A 10,974-nucleotide genomic window follows, 5' to 3' on the forward strand; every position below is an offset into this window, starting at 1 on the left:
AATATATAAATACCATTTTGCGCTATCCTCAAAAGAAACTCTTTCTGTTAATATTACTGGTCTCGAAGGAATCGCATTATTTTTAAATACCATTTTTTTAGTGGAAAGAGTTTTGCTACTGACAGGCGAAACCAAATCTCATACAAAATTCCAGAACGACACTTATTTTCTTGATGACTAAATGAACTAAAAGTAAATTAAACCCTTTCTGTTAATCTTGTTAACCTCGAAACGAATTGCATTGCTTCATTGTGCTCAAGATTAGTGCATATGTCATCCTTGCTGGAGACAGCTTTGCGGTTGACACGTGAACCCACGATAGTCTAGCTTGATGTTCTCCCAAATAATTATGGGGCGCACAACCACATCAATCACTTCGCCATAGCGTGAGTTCGTTGCATTAATGCAATGTCAAAGGCACCAACGAAACCCTTATGATGACGCAGAACAAGCGATGTTTACTACTTCGAATATATCATCTCAAATTATGTTCGAATGTCCCTATTATTGATGCATTTGTTTTGTTACAATGATGCTACAGTGATGGACGCAAAAAAAAATCCACTCCCATTTGAAATCAAAGTGTTCCAATATCATAGTTTTTCAAACTTTTTGCCCTCCAACATAACGCGCATCCCGTCAGAGCTACTCTCGAGGGATACCATCCGCTGCAACAACCGTCGCCGTTGTTCACCTTTCACCGTCAGGTGTTGTCAGCAAGTTGGTCGGTCCTCCACTTTCGCTGCAGCTCCGACATGATTTGTGTGATTGCACTGCTCACGGCATTCCAGATCCTCTCGTCGCGACACATCTCCTCCACAATATTCCCGACATGAAGAGCAGGCAGCCCCTTGCGCTATTCGGTGAACCTGGGATAGACAATAACGACGTGCTCCGGTGTTTCCTCCATATCTCCACACTCCGGACAGAGGGGTGGAACTGCGTGCCCGAACCGATGTAGATATTGCCTGAAGCAGCCATGTCCAGACAGAAACTGCGTCAAGTAGAAGTTAACCTCTCCGTGCTACCTGTTCATCCAGGTCGATAGTACCGGTATCAGCCTGTGCGTCCATCTACCGTTTTGTGCCATATCGAATTTATGTTGCCATTTGTCCATCGACTCCGCAATTATCAATTTCCGGCTTCCTCCGATTTCGGTCATGTCAACAGTCTCAGTCGCTCCTCCTGGAACGAATAAGGTAAGTAAGTAAGTAAGTAAGTAAGTAAGTAAGTAAGTAAGTAAGTAAGTAAGTAAGTAAGTAAGTAAGTAAGTAAGTAAGTAAGTAAGTAAGTAAGTAAGTAAGTAAGTAAGTAAGTAAGTAAGTAAGTAAGTAAGTAAGTAAGTAAGTAAGTAAGTAAGTAAGTAAGTAAGTAAGTAAGTAAGTAAGTAAGTAAGTAAGTAAGTAAGTAAGTAAGTAAGTAAGTAAGTAAGTAAGTAAGTAAGTAAGTAAGTAAGTAAGTAAGTAAGTAAGTAAGTAAGTAAGTAAGTAAGTAAGTAAGTAAGTAAGTAAGTAAGTAAGTAAGTAAGTAAGTAAGTAAGTAAGTAAGTAAGTAAGTAAGTAAGTAAGTAAGTAAGTAAGTAAGTAAGTAAGTAAGTAAGTAAGTAAGTAAGTAAGTAAGTAAGTAAGTAAGTAAGTAAGTAAGTAAGTAAGTAAGTAAGTAAGTAAGTAAGTAAGTAAGTAAGTAAGTAAGTAAGTAAGTAAGTAAGTAAGTAAGTAAGTAAGTAAGTAAGTAAGTAAGTAAGTAAGTAAGTAAGTAAGTAAGTAAGTAAGTAAGTAAGTAAGTAAGTAAGTAAGTAAGTAAGTAAGTAAGTAAGTAAGTAAGTAAGTAAGTAAGTAAGTAAGTAAGTAAGTAAGTAAGTAAGTAAGTAAGTAAGTAAGTAAGTAAGTAAGTAAGTAAGTAAGTAAGTAAGTAAGTAAGTACGTAGCGTATTTCCTCTCTGCTGTAGTCCACCTTAGACGCCCTCTCAATCAAAACTAAGTGCAACAATCACATAATTGTTTGAAAGCTGCGTTCAGTACGTAAATCTTATCCTTTTAACACCACTCTTTAACAAAACGCGTAACGCGATATAACGGATTTCCTTTTATTTTACTTGACCATTTAATGAATTTGAAAACAAACCAAATTGAAGATAGCGCTATGACCAAGACCAAGACAAACTCAAAGGAAAAAAATTATTAAATGGTTCAGTGAAACAGGGTTATTGATAAGATTCTAACGTTTTTTACTTCGTCTCCTTCATACTTGAGACGCGAGAGTTTTGTTTTGACTCCGCTCTGATTACTAGACTCAAAGATGTTCCCAGTCAAAAAGAGGGAAAAAATAGGACGTAGTGTCATTACTTTGGGGCTATGGACCCAACCACACGAATTATTCAATGACAGTAATATATTTCACTGGCAAACCTTATGGAGACAAGCCTTATGGGAACAGGACACAACGAAAAACATTTGTCCTCTGGAAACAATGTACAATTAATACAAATCAAACACACAAGATAGCAAACAACACAAAAACAACTCGCCAGTAGCTGGAAGGCAACTCCTCTCCGCACGCACGCTTCTGGACCGTGACAAGGCGCGGTTCCTACCGTTTCACGACCGATGCCATGCCCCAGTAACGTATACCATAAATTTGCTAGCGGCATGAACGCGAACGGGTGGAGAAAACCATTCACTTTACTGCACATGGCACCCGATCTGGTGTGATTTGCCTTTTATTGTCGTCCGCCCTGGTCCCTTCCATATTCTAAATGCACGATAACGACATCGTTAGCTGTATTCTATGCTTTTTGGCATAGAATCGTTGTTCCTGTTTTTTAGGGTATTCATTCTCAGCTGATGCTATGGCTGCCGAAAGGTGATGTGGTCTACAATGAACTTGCAAGACTAGCTCTGAGAAGCGAGGTATAATATATTTTCTCTTTCTTCTCTATATTTTATATTGCTTTAATGCCACAATAGCAATAGCGAATGTACCAATATCAACCAAGAGATGAATGGGAATATTATGCACTGTTACTATAGAGAAAGATCAAAAGGCATGCCATAGTTTCCAGTATATTAACATACAGTAGAGAACTTTTATTAGAATATTCTCACCCAGGAACTAATTACTTCCACTAATTACATCTCAACAATATTTAGTCAACATTTTCCTCACGTCGCAATTCACTCGTCCGAAAGAGAGATACACAAGGCTCTTCAAATACCGCACTTTCGTCGGAGCCGGGCGTGGAAACCACCAGCAATTAATTTAACTTTCATCGTTGACATCAACAGAGAGTTGCATCCTCTCTAGTGCCATTCAGGCGCAGCAGCCAACCACTAATGCATCGTTTTCGGGGCACAACTCTAGCGAGGGGAATAAACTGTCTTCAACAAGTCACTTCTTCCCCCCTATTGGGTGTGAACCACTGCGTCCATTGTTTAGAACTGTTGTGGTATGTCCCATTTCTTCTGCTACGCTTCCAGCTTATCTACTGCTTATTGATGACTTGATCTAGATTGAAAGCTATAGCGAGATAGATGCCAATCATGAATAATCTGTTTGATGAAATATTTAGTCCTGATCGGCGATACAGACCAAACTTCCTTGGGGTCCAACAAGCCTTGGTCTTATCAAGGTGTTGAGTCTGCGTCTTGTTAGTGCTCCGCAATTGCAGAGCAAATGTTTCGAGGTTTCGCTTTCGGCATTACAAATGCGACAAATATCATCTTGCACGAAGCCTATGTTTCGAAGATGATATTTCCTCGGAATGTATCCTGTTATAAGACCAGTGAATGAGCTGAAGTCTTTCTTATTGAGACTCAGCAATTGTTGAGTAATTTAAACCCTTTGCGTTCGTTTGTCTGACCTCAGTCACTACAGTAAGAAACCATACTAATCTTCTACTTTATTCAACTATGTATAAATTTAAACTTTTTTGTAAACGAATCTTAACACGTTATGCCCCGTGTCGGCCCCTGTGGACTGACGTTGAGCTCTTCGTTAGAAAAACGTTGATTACTAGGACTAAGAGTTACAAAATAAGGAAATATAAAAAAAATGTTTCTTTTCGGATGTTGTACGATATGTGACCACTTTCTAGTTGAATTTCAAACTATTTTCTCTTCATACAATAAATATATTTGGGAGCGGCAACCGACACTGATATTGTGCAAATGCTATTGATGCGGACAGAATGAAAGATGTAGCAAGAACAATACGGGGTACAGCGTGTTAATGTCTAGTAATCCTGATCACGAAATAATACGGAGCTCCCACGAAAAATAGATAACGGGATAAACAAAAGATTATTAGCGTGGAAAATAAAAGGATAGTCACGATGCTGGGCAATCTCCTTCGTGAATTATAAAAAAAAAGGATGGGTTATATCTATGATATAACCGCAAAGTTGACGTGGGACTACCTTAGCTTAGCAATCATTTATTTGTATTGATTAAACTTTTGATTGAATGAAACAATTTCCAAATTCAACTCAATTCAATATATTTGCTTTTAGAGTAAAAAGATTGAAGAAATGCTATGTAAGGTCAATTTATGCATTGTAATAGATTATGTTCTTCGTTACAAGTAAATTTAATGACAGTCCTTTTATGTTTGGTATGATGCCTAGAACAAAATAGGTGAACGGAAGAATTATCGAACGATTATTTTATTTAACATTTCGCTCTGAAGTTTGCGTCTCTCAAGTGTACGTACTTCTCGAACCGTACAATTGCTTGATTTGATGAACTTCAGGCACTCAGTTTCGATATCGCATATTGTTTAATCAATAGGCGTTATCGCAGCAAATGGTTATCAACATTTTGACTAATCATCAAATGGTATGCGTAAAAATTCAGTGAGCAGAAGATATGAAGGCATATCCTTCAATGCAATCTTGGATAATCGAGCCAAATCATTGTATTCGTATCCGCTTTCGAATTCCGTGTTAGGAAAACACTTTTCGGAGTGCAAAAAAACATGCACAAGTACCTCCGGCTTGCATGAACCAACAACTTAAAATTTTTATACTATAGAGGCTTTAAAAACACGAAATAATACGGAGCACGATTTTTTTTTGATGGAGTGTCTGCACGATTTTTCCAGGTTCCTAGTTAGTTATTTTCCCAAGACCATGTTAGGGAAACATGCAGCCTGTTAGGCGAACACATTTCAGTCGGAACGGAAATGCCCCCGACTTGCATGTATTTGCAATGCCGATTTCCCCAGACACCTTGGTTTAGAAGTCTGTATTAGGTAAACACATCTCAGCCGGAACAAAAATGCCCCCGAGATACATGTATTTGTAATGCCAATTTTCCCACGCTCCATGGATTTGAAGTCTGTGTTAGGGAAACACATTTCAGTCGGAACAAAAATACCGCCGACTTACACGTATTTGCAAAGCCGATTTCCCCCAGGCACCTTGGTTTTGAAGTTTGTGATAGGGAACGCATTTCGGTGAGAACAAAAGTACCCCTACTTTCATGTATTTGCAATACAGATTTTCCCGAGGCTGCTTGGTTTTGATGCCTGTGTTGGGGAAATCATAAATCGGGCCAATCAAAACGAGGCAGTTGGGGCGTTTAGATAACGCCTAACATTTTACAGTTATTTAATTGTTTATCAAATGAAAATTACCATTTTATTAATTGCGATAGATGCGTAGAAATATTCTCTATTAATAGATGCAAACATCTTTCCGATCCAGTAAGAAATGTTCGAGTTATAAGCATTCGCAATCTTCCATTTTTTCCTGCATGTTCTGTGTTAGGGTTTTCATTTTAACCCCCCCCCCCCCTTTATTCCGGTTAGACGTAGTCCCACGTCAAAACATTTTTATACAACACATTACATGAAAACATATTATTCAGTAAATACATATCTAGTGCTAATAAAAATATACATAGATCTTGTTAACCCACTGCTGCTAAAGAAATTAATTTTGATACACATGATAGGGGAGCCGCGGGTAAGTAGGACAGTGGGGGTATGATGGACAGGTGGTTGATTTGTATAGATGCATTAGGAATTTCAAATTTCTGTTGATGGGAAACCCTTCTACATGCTATTCTATAATATTGAAACTATCCTATGACTATGAATACTGATCAAAAGTGGGAAACAGAAACAAAAACCGAAAATCGAAAATGATTCCGCGTGTGGATGTAACTTTTGCGGCTTCGATATTAAGCATTTTGAGTGGTTTAATTGCAAAATTGAATCCGCTGATGATTATAGTTCGGTTTGTGAGTTGACAGAGAAGCGATATTAGGTATGTACGGAAAAGCAAATTCATTCAAACACTGAGAGAAAGTGAAATTATTCCTCTGGCGAGCGATAAACCTCTACGCTTCGTATATTATGAACCTGTCCATATAACACCACCACCACCCCCCGACCCCCCCTACATGTCCATTATATCCGCACCGATAAAAATGTTCTACTTTTCGGCTTGTTTTATTTTCAGTAAAAAACATGGAAAAATACATTTTTATTAAACATTTGGCCAGTTATTTCGAAAGCCAGTATATTGAACTTTAAGAAACTGCTTTTAAATTTTTGAAAACATGAGTTTCCAATACAGCCATCCAATTAGCCATCACCTCCCGGTCCACCCAATTCTTAGCTCACTCTATACCCCCATTTCCAGGAATTCAGTACAGTTGTACCGAATTTTACTGAATTAGGTGCCGTAAAAGGCAAATGCCAAAAATTCCCAGACATTTTTTTGAAGAACACGTGAAAGCATTAAGGGCCTTAAGTGCCGCTTGACTGTCTGAAAAGATGCAGATGTTAGCATGTCTATAATTTCTTTTGAAGTAGACATTTATACATTCTGGTATTGCAGCTATTTCTACATACGGAATTTTTTATTCTGGGACCATAAACTCCAGCATCTGTTCTGTAACCCATTTTCGATCCATCAGTGTAGAACATGATTGAACCATTACGAACATTGAGACCACCTTCATCCCATACTTAACAAGAATGATCGATCACTCTGTATAAAATGTTAGAATTAGTTCTAGATTCCATCCAATCACTGTTCATCTCTGAGGATGGTCCAACGGTGAAAGATTCAGGAAACTCAAGTGGCCAGTTTTTTCCTCGTCAAATTTTTTTTTCCATCTTTCTAGCTTTAGCTGAACAAGTTGACTCAAAAGTAACAGGTTAAGGATAGCCTCCAATGCCTATGAGGGTGTGCATCGCATTGCTCCAGTTATAGCAACGCATGCTAGTCGTTGGAGTTTGTCACCACGAACGCAAAAGTAACTATCAACGAACCCAATGCGATACAGATGTGCAAGTAACAATCACCCCTATTCTGTATTTCGATCGATTCGAAATATTTCGAACGACTTGATTAAATTCCATTCTGTATTTCGTTCGAGTTGTATTTACATTTCGTTCGATCTGTTTCTCTTAGAACATTAAAGGGGCAAAACGTTCGGAATAGGTGAAGCGAAATTATAGCTCGAACGAAACAACGATTTCGAACGAAATGGAAATCCGTCGGAATACAGAATTGGGCTGAATGATTAGACATAAGACGGGACATCATGCGAATGAAGACCCTACCCACACTCAATCTCTTAACCATGCGTTTGCCGATACCTTGGGAATAATTGTGTGTAACCGGCGGCCCATATTATCCCCACTCCAATTGTGTTACCGATCGGAGAGTACATAACTATGAGGAGTACCAAAAAATTCTTCTTCTTCTTCTTCAATGGCACTAACGTTCCTAGAGGAACTTCGCCGTCTCAACGTAGTATTACTTGCGTCATTTTCATTAGTACTTAGTTGAGATTTCTATGCCAAATAACACGCCTTGAATGTATTCTGAGTGGCAAGCTCTAGAATACGCGTGATCACAGTGCAAGTCGGAGGGAATTTCTTTGACGAAAAATACCCCCGACCAGAACGGGAATCGAACCCGAACACCCGGCATGTTAGTTATGAAGCTAACCACCAAAAAATTCATGATAGGTTATTTGTCGCTCAAAAATGATGCCCTCCGAACTTTGCTAACGAGTCCGCTTTCTCGTTACCTGTAATGGAGCAATGGGCTGGGACCCAGGCTAATGTAATCTTATAACATTTTTCCACTAGTCTACCCGAGGGCTGTCTTATTCTCATAAGAAAATAACACGAGGCTCTTATAGGTTTTATAGAACAGTTAGCTTCTATTGATCTGAGGCTATCTGAACAGATAAAATAGTGATTAATCGACAAGGATTCAATTTTCTCCAAAGCGTGCAGTGATCCATGTATTGAAATTTCGGAATAATCCAAGCAATCATTAAATCGTACGAAAAGCCATAATTGGATACGTATATACCATATGTTATACGCATATAAAGCCGTGTATAACGATATACGATGTGTGACTGTTCGTGGAGGTGAATGTGTGAGACTTACGAAGTTAGCGTGTTTTATTCGCGACAAATTGATAAATCTCCGTCGGGGAAAACTAAACGTGGGGTTGTGTGAATAGTCAGCGCTTCACGCCTCACTTGCACCGCCACGACTTGGTACACTATCCTTAACCGGAGATGCTAACACCCGCAGCCACAGTGATATGCGATTTGACCCGACAAGGCAATATAAAATGAATAGAATGTGCGTATGTAATACTGCATAGTGCGATACTTGGATAATCGTTATACCGATATACGAATATAGAAAATCGTGTCTTACGTGTTTATTTTACACGATTCAGTATACAGATGATGCATCCTTTGATTGATATTTTGGCGTAGGACTACGTCTTATATTAAGGGTACCAAATCAGGAAACAGGTCACGTTTTTATGAAATGAGATTAACGTTAATAACTATTTTTGCTGCGAATGGATTTTGCATGCCAATTGAATCGGAAATTTTCTGTCAATAACGGCCAACTTATGCAGCTGCTAGAATAGAAACAACGAAGCGGGATAGCAAAAAGAGAATATTTGCGAAGTAAACCCTTGCATAGTGAGTAAGCTGTCGCTAGCGTATAAGTATTTTATCTCCTCTGAGGAAAACTCTCAGAATCTTTCTGCGCCCGAAACAACAAAGGTCGCTTATTCTGCTCGTTTTGTGTTTTATGTTTCCCCTCGAGTTGTGAACGCTAGCGAATATTTCACATGCAAAGTGCAAATAATTATGGGTCGCTTCAAGCCACAAGTGTTAGGCTTTGTGTGTGTTGCTTGTTTTCGTTGCGCCAAACTTCGAACTTATTCATTTTCCATTTTACTTTTAGTTGCCATTCGTTTTTTCTTTCGTGCCCATCGGACCTGTTCTGATGCAACAAGTTCCTAGATTTGTTGACTGTTTTGAACGAGAGTCGAGAAACTATTTTTCATAAACGGTCATTCTCGCGATGTTCCTTTTTTATCGCTGCAACTGTTTGCTTCATGCATTTAATGTGGAGTACACATTATCATTATCTTTTTATTACGAACTATGCGTTTAATAGAAGAACTTAGATTTTGCATAACATTAATGCTATTTAGAACTAAATATCCTTTTAATCAGCATGAGAAACTAATATCCGATTGATGCACATGGAAGTAACTTTACTTGGGTTTTATATTCTTATCAATAAAAGTCAATGGAGCACATTGACTCTATGACCATCTGAGCTTTAAAATTATTTGGAGGACATATACAGCCCTATTCTGTATTCCGACGGATTTCCATTTCGTTCGAAACCGTTGTTTCGTTCAAGTTATAATTTCGTTTTCATCATTTCGAACGTTTTGCCCATTTACTGTTCGAATAGAAACAGATCGAACGAAATGCAAAAACTACTCGAACGGAATACAGAATGGAATTTTATCAAGTCGTTCGAAATATTTCGAATCGATCGAAATTCAGAATAGGGGTGATAGCATCTGATGTTTATATGAACTCAAATCATGAACTATAGCTAGAACTGCTTTCAGAATGACCAGATGTAGATCCCGGGTAGTTATTGAGCTTATCTCTGTAAATTTATCCGTTTTCCACGCTGCTCCAATATTGCAACTCCTCAGCGCGCTTCTCGGTTTATTACAGGGGCTAGACATCAATTGAATATAGGCTACCCAAAATCAAAATCAATATGGCGTCATTTGTTTATCAACATATCATTTACGAGGATTGAAATCGAAAAATGCGCTGCTTTATTCTAACTGCATGAGCGATTTTCATATTTCGGTTTCACATGGAGGTGTTCACATTTAACATGGAGTTTAAAGTTAACCACTATTCGACTATATAACCGGACCGAGTTGTAAACAACAGTAATTGATTGAACCAAAATGTCAGTAAACCGCAGCAATATTGGGTACACTGGCAATATGAGGGATTTGACGTTTTAGTCGTACCCCTGGTTTATTATCTGATTTCCTGTCTCCCTCTCTATCCGTCAAGTCCCTTCCACCAAGGTACCAACGCTTGCAGGTATGAATCTCCTCGACTGTCAAGATTCATAGAAGTTGTGTAGATAGAAATAGTGCATTAATTATTATGAACCCTACAGTAGTGAGTTTTCATCAGTAAGTGTAAGGCCGTCTACACATTAGGCAACAGCAACCCGATCTATGTTGGCGATGTCAATCGCATCGCCAACTCAGCTCTGCACATTGAGACAACTCGAACGCGATGAATTCGTTAAGTTTTTATCCGTCATAATCGCTAACAGAGATGCCATTTCTTTAATTAAATAAGAAAAGCGAATTATGATTTTTCTCTTGACATTTTTCCTGATATGAGCGAAAAGAAAAAATACAATTACTTGATTTTGAAAACGGCATCAAAATTAAAATTTGTGAGAGTTTTTAAAATCTAAAATGAAGTCAAAGTGGGCTGCTTTAAAATACAATTTGCACTATAACAGAAAAATCTTCTGGCATTCCTGAATGACATTCTATTGATAGTGCTACAGCTCATATAACAAAACAAAAATTCAAATTTGATTTTTGATTTGAAAAGCATACCGTCGTGTCAATAT

This window comes from Toxorhynchites rutilus, chromosome 2 (assembly GCF_029784135.1).
Source record: "Toxorhynchites rutilus septentrionalis strain SRP chromosome 2, ASM2978413v1, whole genome shotgun sequence".
Lineage (NCBI taxonomy): Eukaryota > Metazoa > Arthropoda > Insecta > Diptera > Culicidae > Toxorhynchites > Toxorhynchites rutilus.